The sequence below is a fragment of the Octopus sinensis genome, unplaced genomic scaffold (assembly GCF_006345805.1).
Source record: "Octopus sinensis unplaced genomic scaffold, ASM634580v1 Contig16040, whole genome shotgun sequence".
Taxonomy (NCBI): domain Eukaryota; kingdom Metazoa; phylum Mollusca; class Cephalopoda; order Octopoda; family Octopodidae; genus Octopus; species Octopus sinensis.
In genome coordinates, this window is record NW_021834098.1 from 1 (window position 1) to 7,500 (window position 7,500).

A 7,500-nucleotide genomic window follows, 5' to 3' on the forward strand; every position below is an offset into this window, starting at 1 on the left:
GTCTATTAGACTAGAACTGATGACATAAAAGACGGCTAAATCGCTTATAACTTTTTTCTCTTTATTTGCCTGAGTCCAAAATCTTCCTTGATTTCATTATCATCATCATCATCATCACCACCACCACCATCACCATTATTGTCATTCAGTGTACTTTAGACATGAAGCACTGTTGAACCTTTGCATTTGCAAGATTTGAGAGAAATAGTCTGCGAGACGAACCCCCTTCCCCCCGTGAGATTAAGAAATTTGCCCAACGGCAATGCACTGACTGGTTCAGAAATCGAAATCGAAACCGTCACCTTACTCACTATTGCGAACCTAATAACATAATGACTAAGCTATGCATCTTTAAATCCTCTTCGTAACATTACTAAAACTGCATCCCTCCTCGCCTGGTGAGGGGATGGGGTATGGAAAATACTTCAACTTTTTTGGTTGAAAAATTCTTTATCATAATTCACTGCTTTTTGCTACATTTTCTTTGGTGTTTAACTTCAAGGATGTTAATTTTAAATTAATGTAAAGTTGTTAATACTGTGTAATGTTTCTATATACAAGACTATTTTAATATAAAGATGTTAATGTCATGCAATACTGCTATACGCAAGGCTATTACAAGTTTTTTAATGTTGTACAATTATTTTTGTTAAACACAAAACTTTTAACACAAAACTATTAACGTTATGCAATAGTGTTATATACAACACCGCCTCAATGTAGGACTTCATTACTAATAAAGTATATTACTTTGTACCAATAAAGTCGACTTTTCTTTTTCATTATATATCGTGGTAAGAATCAGAATTGTAAGCTAGTTAAATGGATAGTGAAACACCACACACACACACACACACCACACACGAGTCACTGCTATACTGTCTTGGGAGAAAAGGGAAAAGAGTAAGGGCTGGATTGTCTCTGATGAGAAATAAGGAGGATCAGTACTGACCTGGGGTTCAACAACAACTATTATTATTATTGTTATTATCATCATCGTCATTATTATTATTATTATTATTATTATTATTATTATTATTATTATTATTAGTAGTAGTAGTAGTAGTAGTAGTAGTAGTAGTAGTAGTAGTAGTAGTAGTAGTAGTGATGCAGCGAGTTGGCGGAATCGTTAGCACGCCGGGCGATATGCGTAGCCGTATTTCGTCTGCCGCTACGTTCTGAGTTCAAATTCCGCAGAGGTTGACTTTGCCTTTCATCCTTTCGGGGTCGATTAAATAAGTACCAGTTACGCACTGAGGTCGATATAATCGACTTAATCCGTTTGTCTGTCCTTGTTTGTCCTCTCTGTGTTTAGCCCCTTGTGGGTAGTAAAGAAATAGGTATTTCGTCTGTCTTCACATTCTGAGTTCAAATTCCGCCGAGGTCGACTTTGCCTTTCATTATTTCGGGGTCGATAAATTAAGTGAGTACCAATGAATCAATGGGGTTGATGAAATTGGCACGTCTCCTCACGCCAAAATTTCACCCCATCGGCTTTTAGTAGAAAGGATTACATTTTATTTTTATTATATTATTATTATTATTATTATTATTATTATTATTATTACTATTACTATTATTATTATTATTATTATTATTATTATTGTTGTTGTTGTTGTTGTTGTTGTTGTTGTTGTTGTTTCAGCACCGATCACTTGTTGTAAACAATGCTCCGACCCAATCGACTTTAGAATTACATACAGCTCACATATCTGGGACAGTGTTGTTTCTCTCTCTCACACGCACACACACACACGCACACTCACTCACTCACACACATACACTCACACATGCACACACATCCATTGCCCCTCACCATCTCGTCCATAATCGTGACCTACTCCTCCGCCACCACCACCACCACTACCAGTACTACCACTCACTACTTTCAAGGTTATAACCACCACCACCATTACCACCGTCATCTCTACCACTACCGTTACCGCTTAAAAATCGAAACTATATGCAAACCACGAAAACCACCGAGCAGGTCTCACCATGCTATCTTCACTAACAAGCTACTACCACCACCACAACAACCACCACAACAACCACCACCACCATCGTCAGTACCGTCACCGTCACCACAAGCATTGACGCCACCACCACCACCACCACCACTTTCACTGCCATATCCACCACCACTACCAACACCAACAGCACCACCTCTTGCAATACCACCATTATCACTGCAACCAATACCACCACGAACATAACTACCAACAATACCACCACCACCATTACCAAAATTATCACATCGAAATCGCCACCAACAACCCTCCACCTGTATCACCGCTATCCCTACCCCCCGCACCACTACCGCCAACGCCACCACCACCGCCACCACCACCACCACCCCGCACCACTACCGCCACCACCACCACCACCCCCGCACCACTACCGCCAACGCCACTGCCACCGCTACCATCAAAACGACAACCGTCACCACCACCACCACCACCAACAACACCAACAACAACAACAACAATGCCAGAAGTGTCCCCACGGTCTTCAGTCTCCAAGATAGAGGTTGGCAATGTCAGTAGAAGAGAGTTCGATGGTGGAGTGATGGATGGGGTGGAGTGATGTTTCTATATTTGGTGGTAGGTAGTGGTGTGTGTGTGTGTGTGTGTGTGTATGTGGAGGGTTGTGCGTGTGTGTGTGTGTATAAATTTTGTGGTCGGTAGTGGAGGGTGGTTGTGTTGGTAGGTTAACCGAGGGGGGGAAAGGAACGATATGAATTTTGTGGGGAGCGGATGTCAGTGGCCCTTGTGTACATGCAGGTGTAAATATGGTGGAGTGGGGGTGGAGATGGGGCGAATATCTGCAAATGGAGGGGGGTGGCCAGATTGAACGGTATTTTACATTGTTTCTGTTGCTGTTGTTGCTGTTGCATAGCTAAGGGTCAAACTTGAGGGAGAGCAAACATTTGATCAAAGACATTCCAGCCGTGAACATCTCGACTTTATTTTTCTCCTTCATGCAGGTGGCCCACGCAATATTATCTGCAGGAACGTGTCCTTATAAAATAATAATGGTGTTGATCGTTTCTACTATAGGCACAAGACCTGAAACTTGGAGGAGAGAAGGATGGTCAATTACGTCGGCCCCAGTACACAACTGGTACTTAATTTATCGACCCCGAAAGGATGAACGGCAAAGTCGACCTCGGCAGAATTTGAACTCAGAACATAAAGACAGACGAAATACCTATCTCTTTACTACCCACAAGGGGCTAAACACAGAGAGGACAAACAAGGACAGACAAACGGATTAAGTCAATTATATCGACCCCAGTGCGTAACTGGTACTTAATTTATCGACCTCGAAAGGATGAAAGGCAAAGTCGACGTCAGCAGAATTTGAACTCAGAACATAAAGACAGACGAAATACCGATAAGTATTTCGCCCGGCGTGCTAACGTTTCTGCCAGATCGCCGCCTTAGAAACAATAGTATAATCCCCCCTACTATAGGCACAAAGTCCGAAATTTGGGAGCAGGGAGCTAGTGGATTATGTCGACCCCTGTACATAACGTGTACTTTATTTTATCAATTCTGTAAGGATGATAGGTAAAGTTGACCTCGGCATAAATTGAACTCAGATCATTGAGACTCGGAAGAAATGTTGCTAAGCATTTTTCCTGCTTGCCCACGTATCTGCCAACATAATGGTAATGATTGTCCATTCTTCCATAGGCCAAAATCTTGAAGTTTTGGTGGTAGTGTGGGGTAGTGGTGATGGTAGTGGTGGGAGCTAAACGATTACATCGACCCCAATGTTCAACTGATACTATTTTATCGTCCCCGAAAGGATGAAAAGCACTGTCGACTTCGGTAGAATATGAACTCAGAACATATAGCTGGCAGAAATGTCACTAGGTGGAGCGTGGCTGTATGGTAAGAAGCTTGCTTACCAATCATATAGTTCCGGCTTCAGTTCCAACACGTGGCACCTTGGGCGAGTGTCTTCTACTATAGCCTCAGGCCAACCAAAGCCTTGTGAGTGGATTTGGTAGACGGAAACTGAAAGAAGCCTGCTGTATGTATATATTTGTGTGTATGTCTGTGCTTGTCCTCCCCCACCATCCGTTGACAACCGATGTTGGTGAGTTTACGTCCCTGTGACTTGGCGGTTCGGCCAAAGGCGGATAGAATAAGTATTAGGCTTACAAAGAATAAGTCCTAGAGTCGATTTTGTTCGATTAAAGGCGGTGCTCCTGCATGGCCGTAGTGAAATGACCGAAACAAAGCAAAAGAATAAAAAGATAAAATAAGGATACATATATATACACAAACACACACAGACAAACACACACACACACATATATATATATATAAATGGTTACGAATTTTGACACTAAGCCAGGAATTTCTAGAAGAAAATTAGTCAACGCCATCGAGGGAAGGAAATAGACAATAACATGGACCACTGTACTCAACTGGTATTCGTTTTTATCGACCCTAGAGGATGAAAGGAAAAAGTTAACCCCGCAGGATTTGAACTCACATCGTAAACAGTGAGAAGAGATACCGTTAAGCATTTTGTTCGGCAAAATAAAAAACCGATAAAGTGAGTGTAGGATGATTTGAAGGAGATTTGGTTGGTGTTTCGAGCGCGTCCATTGACCACCTGAAAATTCCATCGTTTGTGCGCGCGCGCTTACGTGTATTTGTGTGTATGCGTGCGTGCGTGTATGTGTGCGTGTGCGTGTTTGCGGGCGTATATGTGTGCGTGCCTGTGCTGGCGTGCGTGCGCGAATGTATGTGTGTCTTTGCGTATGTGCATGTGCGTGCGTGTTTGTGTCTGTACGTGCGTATACGTGTGCGTGTGTTTGTAAGTACCTGTACGTGTCCGTAGGTGCGTACGTGTGTGTGTGTGTGTGTGTATGCGTTCGTGTATGAGAGTGCGTGCGTGCTTGTCTATGTGTGTGTGTGCGTGTGTGTTAGTGTGCGTGTTTGTGTCTGTGCGTGCGTATATGTGTGAGTACATGCGTATGCGTCTGTGCGTACATGTATGCGTGCGTCGGTACGTAGTGCGTGTCTGCATGCGCACGTGTATGTCTATGTGTGCGTGAGTGTGTGTGAGTGTATGTGGTAGAGGCGGGTGTCCAAACTTTAATGGCGGAGTGGTGTCGGAGGGGGGGGGGGCCAGGCTAAGGTGAGCTCTGTGTATGTCTTGTCAAAATTGATTTTCGTTTTAATATTGATTTATTTCTTTATCTTGTTTTTGCTCTACTTTATGTTACTTCTTTATATGCAATGTGTAAGCATGATGCGTGTGTGGTGTGTGTGTGTGTGTGTGTGTGTGAATGGATGTGGTGTTTGTGTGTATGTGTGTCATTATATATTTGAATATTTGTATGTGTATATGTGTGTGTTTGTATGTATGTATATCCATATCTATCTATCTAGCTAGTTAGCTATATGTATATATAATATAATATAATATATATATACATACACACTCACATATATATAAATACATACACCCACATATATATACATATATATACACACACACACACACTATATATATATACATACATATATATGCATAAATATACGTGTGTGTGAGTGAGTGTGTATACATACATACATAGTGAGTTTAATTTTTTTTTTTTTTTTTGGTTTTGGGGGTTTTTTGTGTTTTTTTTTTTTATGTTTCGTTTCAAGTCCTACCGTTTTCTCCCACGGATAGGTTTCTTAACCGGGACAGACTCCTGCATTATTTGGGACAATTCAAAATGTATCGATAAACTGAGTTTTTTTTTCTTTTTGTTTTTTTCCCCTTTGATGCATACAAGTAAATGCTGATTGCACTTCGACTCTGTCGTCCTCATGAAATCCGTAAAACACACACACACACACACACACACACACATACAGATACACTCTCTGCGTGAGCGATATGTATGTACAGAGAGTGAGAGGGAGAGAGTATGGTAAATATTTGGCGGCGAGCTGGCAGAAACGTTAGCGACGCCGGCCGAAATGCTTAGCGGTATTTCGTCTGCCGTTATGTTCTGAGTTCGAATTCCGCCGAGGTCGACTTTGCCTTTCATCCTTTCGGGGTCGAAAAATTAAGTACCAGTTACGCACTGGAGTCGATGTAATCGACTTAATCAGTTTGTCTGTTCTTGTTTGTCCTCTCTGTACTTAGCCCTTTGTGGGTAGTAAAGAAATAGGTAAATATAGGGAGAGAAAGGAGGAGTTTACAATGGGAAAAGCGTAAATGGAGAGAGACAAATAAAGATAAATACAGAGATAGGGGGAAGGTCTTTTCTGCTGCTGACACAGATTTTGAAATTTGGTATATTGGGGTACTTTTTTACGCTGAATACGATTTTGGGATTCCTTTATACCCCCTCCCCATACAATAGAAAAAGAAAATGTCACAGTTTCAAAGCTTGATCATTTTTACCCAATGAGAGGACAGGAACTGGAAGCTAGCAATCTCTGCGTGATAGCTATAACAGCAGAAGTTTAACCAAAATGAAAGCGATTACATGTCTCATAAAGAGAGAAAAGTGGGGAGCAGTAAATGCATGAGAGATACACAAACAAATAGAGGGTGATAAAGAATGTGGCAAATATATAAAGAGAGGGGAAGGCATCAGAGAGGGAGAGAGAGGGAAAGAGAACGCTTGATGTAGAAACTCAAAGAGTGGTAGACTTGTCAATCTTTGAGTTTCGTTACTTCTCGTAGTAAATTAAATATTTTGATTAATGATGACCGAATGCTTTGTCGTTAGGACGCAAACTTGGAAAATCAAATCCGTTTTTCTAGACGACACACCATTCCAGAGCCTTTCCATGACATATTCACATAGGCACATGCACTCTTATATATATATATATATATATGCTCTTTACTCTTTTACTTGTTTCAGTCATTTCACTGTGGCCATGCAGGAGCACCGCCTTTAGTCGAGCAAATCGACCCCAGGACTTATTCTTTGTAAGCCTAATACTTATTCTATCGGACTCTTTTGACGAACCGCTAAGTTACGGGGACGTAAACACACCAGCATCGGTTGTCAAGCGATGTTTGGGCGGACAAACACAGACACACAAACACAGACACACACACATACATATATATACATATATACGAGGAGCTTCTTTTAGTTTCCGTCTACCAAATCCACTCACAAGGCTTTGGTCGGCCCGAGGCCATAGTAGAAGACATTTAACCAAGGTGCCACGCAGTGGGACTGAACCCGGTACCATGAGGTTGGTAAGCAAGCTACTTACCATACACCCACTCCTACGCATATATATGCACACGCGCACACACACACGAACATACACACATAAACACGTGTGTTTATATATGCGTATCTCTTCTTCTTCTTCTTCTTCTTCTTCTTCTTCTTCTTCTTCTTCTCTCTCTCTCTATCTATCTATTTATCTATCTATCTATTTATCTATCTATCTATCTATCTATCTATCTATCTATCTATCTATCTATCTATCTATCTATCTATCTATCTATCTA

The 7,500-nt window shown here is 41.5% G+C and overlaps 1 long non-coding RNA gene across 1 annotated transcript in view; it reads right to left on the reverse strand.

The window, feature by feature from the left end:
* Positions 1–6,071: 6,071 nt before the first annotated feature.
* The window catches only part of LOC118761652, an 18,449-nt gene continuing 17,020 nt past the window's right edge, over positions 6,072–7,500 (reverse strand). The window contains exon 3 of the long non-coding RNA XR_004997539.1: positions 6,072–6,119. This is a non-coding gene — a long non-coding RNA (uncharacterized LOC118761652). The remainder of the gene's footprint in view (positions 6,120–7,500) is intronic.